The sequence below is a fragment of the Austrofundulus limnaeus genome, unplaced genomic scaffold (assembly GCF_001266775.1).
Source record: "Austrofundulus limnaeus strain Quisiro unplaced genomic scaffold, Austrofundulus_limnaeus-1.0 Scaffold246, whole genome shotgun sequence".
Taxonomy (NCBI): domain Eukaryota; kingdom Metazoa; phylum Chordata; class Actinopteri; order Cyprinodontiformes; family Rivulidae; genus Austrofundulus; species Austrofundulus limnaeus.
The window spans coordinates 580,524-585,687 of NW_013952648.1; positions in this window are offsets into that span (position 1 = coordinate 580,524).

Sequence of the window (5,164 nt, forward strand, 5' to 3'; positions counted from 1 at the left end):
TAATTTGTTTTTTGTTGTTTTGAATCCAAAAAATACTTTTTTTGGGGCCAGCACTGATTGACCAAGCAATCTCATGTGATCCTCTGCAGCAAGTTTTGGCCAAGCGGGGCGTGTCATCATGACTTGACACAAGTGTGTCTTTACCTCCRCGRCAGAGGCTCCACCGAACCCCTGAGACCGGCTCATCGAACCCCTAGGGTTCGATCGAACCCAGGTTAAGAACCACTGATCTAATCAATCAACCAACCATCCTTCTATCATCCATCCATCCATCAATCAATAAATCAATCAATCAACCAACCATCCATCATCCACCCATCCATCCAATCAATCAACCAATCATTCTTCTATCATCCATCAATCAATCAATCAACCCACCAACCAACCGACCGTCCGTCCATCCCTTTTTTGTGATTAGACCATAGACACTACAGGTCCAGGCAGGAAACCCTGACATCCCTTTTCTCAGGAACACTCCCCAGCATCTCCTGAGAGATCTCAGGGTGTTCCAGACCTGAGTGGATACCTTCAGCAAGCTACAAGGTTTGTCTTGGGGTCTCCTCCCAGTAAGGTGTGCCAAAACAGTCTTCAGAGGGAGACGACCAGGAGGTATTTTTAATGCTTGGACCGCCTTAGCTGACTAATTTTGATGCGGAGGAGCTGTGTTTTTTAGTACAGGCTCTCTGAAAATGACCTTATCACTAATGCTGAACCTGATCACCCCACAGAGGAAGAACATTTCAGCGGCTTGCACTCAAGTGTCTTAATGTTTCAGTCAAGATCCAGAGCTCATGACCACAGGTGAGGGTTTGAATGTAGGTGGACCAGAAAATCAAGAATTTTACTTTGAGGCTGAGCTCCTTCTTCACCAAAACAGACCAAAGCGAGGCTTTTAATATTGCAGACAAGGCCCCCCATCTTCAGTCATCTCTCACTCCATCTCACCAACACATGTGAACAAGATTTATAGACACCTGAACTCCTCCCCTTGAGGCAGACACTTACCACCGTCCCAAAGATGACGCTGTAAAGTATTGCTTACATCTTGAATATGTCGCTTAGGTCAGTCCCGTTAGTAAGTCAGTGTTTTAAACTCAACAAACAAGCCTTTTTTAAGACTGAAGCTTTATTTTGTGTCCTCTAGTCCCAGTCATGAAAGAATCTTCAGCAATTGGGAGTTTTTCCTTCAGCGGCCTCTGTCTTGGTAAGCTAGCCCAAACCTGCAGTTCCACTCATCCTAATCGCTGAGCCCAATCCATTCCCCTGTCTAGCACCTCTTCAGAGGCCGCTCGCCCCTTTGTTCTGACAATACACAAACGACCATTCAAATGGAGGCACTCTGTAATCAGTGAAATACTAGCCTCTGGGCTTTGTAGAATAGAAAAAAGAAAGAGGGAAAGAGTGAGCTGCATAGAAAAAATAGGAGAGGGAGAAAATCCATCCATGACCAATCAACTCTAACTACCTGTCTGGCTTTTTAGCTGCAGATGTTATTTGGGAACGAGGGAAAAAATGTGCCCGTTCCAGATGTAAGATGTACAAAGAAAAGGCAGGCTGGTACCTCCACCCACTAAAAAACAAAAAAAACAAAAAACAAGCCAAACTCTTCCACACCCATCCATCTTTGATATGGTTTTGCTCTTGCCTACATCATCTGTTTTGAGCAAATATGCAAAGCATTACATGACTTCACTGTGAAATGAAAGATAAAATACAACGGGACTGATGTATTTGTGGAAAAAGGTTGTATTGAACAACTCACAACCAATGTTCTCTTATTGTCATTATGGGTAAAAACAAATGATTGCAGCATATATGCCGTTTATATACAAGTTAATTCCCAGTCAAACTACTGGAAGCTGGGAGAGGTGTGAGGTGGGACAGCATGCAAGGTGTACAACAACCCCGCAGAGCTCGGGGGCTGGAGTCATTACAGATTTGGATCTTTTGAAGTTAGGGGACTGACAAATTACCTTGTTAAAACACCGTATTCTGAGTGAGACAGAACTGTCAAATATCTGATAAAAACGCACCCTAAGGCTGCTGCTGGACTGATCTTGGACAGATAAGTGAGAAACGCAGTCAAGAGAATGTGAAGATAAAAATGTGAGGATTTATTTGAGTATAGATATTTTCTGTTCCCGGTAAAGTACAATGTAAGTCAATAAGCATTAACACCTGGAAAAAATACTTTTGTGTGGTGAACTTATTGAATTTACCAATAGAAATGCCTGGTTTGTTTATAATGAGGGAGCGGGACTTAAATGACAAGGAAGGCTGCTCCTATTCCAGCTTTGTCTCATGAATTCACAATCAGAGGTCTATCAATATTATACAGGGATTTGTTGGAAATTACAACTAGTTAGTTTATAGAGTAATGCTTTGTGTGAAACATAAAGCAACAGACAGACAAAGTGAATCAAATTTACTTATTCTGCTGTTCATCTTTCAGTTTCTCTACATCTCTTCAGAGCACGAATTACATACGTGATATATCACAACTAGTACTAATAAGCTGTCAATGCATTTGTGCAAGCTAGAGACAATAAAAAACAACATCCTAGAAAATTTATAAAGAAATCAGAATCAGTTTTATTGCCATTATCAGTGATAAACACAGACTAGGAACTTGCAGTTAAGAACTGCAAGTTGTGAGAAACTAGAAGGATGTTTCGCAGCCAAAAAAAATCTCCATTTTTGTTGGATGCAAATGACAGACTTGGTGTGTGTTTCTGAAAGAATTTACATAAAATGAGGTCTTGGCTACCTTTGTTTTCATCATTTCTTGACAAGAGGACAGTCCTCTGAGGGGTAAAAGATTAGCATTTAAAATGTTAATCTTGAGTAAACAAATAAAACTAAACAGGTTCTTGTGTTATGGATAAAAACTATTAGAATGCAAGATTCCGAGACTTAAATGTGACACAAACACAGGCTRGCATGGTTTTAGAAAAACTGATGCTGTACATTTTAACTGTCTTCAGTTACTTTGCATCTGAAATCAACAGAAAATTTATTTACGCATGATCCAATGGTCTCAGTCAAACGTCTTACTGCTGGTGTGACGAGGTTAATAATGATGTCACACATACAGATTGCGGCGAAACTGGGGGGCCCAAGCTTTCTGCATATTATTTCAAACCAAGTTATTTTTGTGTCATTTGGGCTTATATGTAGAGCTCAAGTACCAGTAGCTACTTTTTGTAATAGCCTATGGGTAAATAGTTTGCACTAAAATGCCATTGTGGAATTATTTAAAATCAAGAATAAAAAATAAACATTGTTAAACAAACACCTTCCCTATCAATATGAACCATACATTATAAAACTGATTGATTTTCCATAACAACTTCTTAATAATATAGCATTTTACATAAAGGTAAAAATAAAACCGTTGTTTTAGACAGGTAAGACCAATGGTGTTTATTAACGTCAGACTAGCTAGGCTACTTAATATTACAAAATGGTTACTTTCCACACCTGGTCAGGTCAACAGGTGTAGGACACTTACACCATTTGTTTATTGAAAAAATGCTAATAATTTTTTTGTTTTGTTTTGTTTCTTCATTTTCTTTCTGTAATAAATTGAAATCACCCGCATGCATCGCCATCACAGACACGAGCGCAGAAAAATAGATCCTCTAAAGCATCCATCCATCCATCCATTTTCTGTACACGCTTCTTCCTTTTCAGGGTCGCGTGGGTCACTGGTGCCCATTTCCAGCAGTCACAGTGCGAGGGGCAGGGTACACCCTGGACAGGTCGCAAGTCCATCACAGGCCTTTAAATTGATTTCTGGAGATTATCCAAGGTGCTTCATGACCCATAATTGGGTTCCAAGCCCAACTTTGGGAACCAAAGTGCGGTGGTTCCCAAACTTTTCAGCTTTTGACCCACAAAATAACAGTAGCAGAGACCTGTGCCCCCAGCTATTTATGGATGATAAACATTTGTATCAGGTCAACTAAACATGGGCATGGTAACAATATTTATTATACTACATTTATCCATTTTAAATATACTAACCTCACTCCTTTGTAACAACTAAGATAAAATGTAATTAATTCAGAAAATCTTTTCAGGACCCCAGCTTGATGTTTCGGGACCCCACTTTGGGTCCCGACCCCAACTTTGGGAAACACTGCTCTAAAGGACACTGACACTGTTCTTAACAACGTAACCTTGCAAACAGAAAAAAAAGCCCAAAGACTCAGTGGTTAGCACCGACGACTCACAGCAAGAAGGTCCTGGATTCGATCCCCGGTTCGGACCTGGGGTCTTTCTGTGAGGGGTTTGCATGTTCTCCTCATCTATCCGTGGGTTTTCTCTGGACTCTCCAGTTTCCCCCCACACCCCAAAAACAAGTACAATAGGTTGCCTTCAGGCTCAGGCCTCCTTTGAAAAAGAGATCTGTGATCTCAATGGGATTTGCCTGGTTAAATAATGGTAAAATAAAAAAATAAAAACATGTAACTACTTTTTACGTGAGTAGCAGATAGCATGAATTTAAATCAGACTGGTGAGAGTGATCYGACTTTTCAAATTGTGGATCCGATTTTGGGTCTCGAACACATACGCTCTATGGACACTTCAACGTCAATTAGTCTAACGGGACATTAATCATCAGTAAGGATGTAAAAATTAATCTATAACTGCTTAAAATGTAAATCAATTCATAAAAATGAAAAACTATTTGATTGTTATTGTATAAAAGTAAGTTACGTCTTTAAGAGAAATTCAGTTTGAAGAAAAGAAGCATATTTGGTTATAAAATGGATACAATTTATTCTGTTGGAAAATAATCATGAACTTATAATCATTAATCAAAATGGGGTTTGAGTAAATCATCCAAGCTGTCCCTATTGCCATTTGTGCCCATGTCAGATTGTTCTGGATGTGTCCTGTCGAAATGGACAAGTCGATTATTATAATATCTGAAATAATTCGCATAATTTTGGAGAAACGGAGGTCACGGTCCAGCGTGAAAATGCCATCCCTTTCTCTGAACGTCCTCAGGTGATCCTGATCCGAGTGTTAATATTAATTCTCAGGCACCTTTCCTCTGAATTAGGAAAAATAAGTGCGAGTTTGTGGGCAGAGGAATGCAGCTCACATCTTTGCCATAGCAGCCGTAGAGGTAATACGCTCGCGTGTCAGCGCTTGT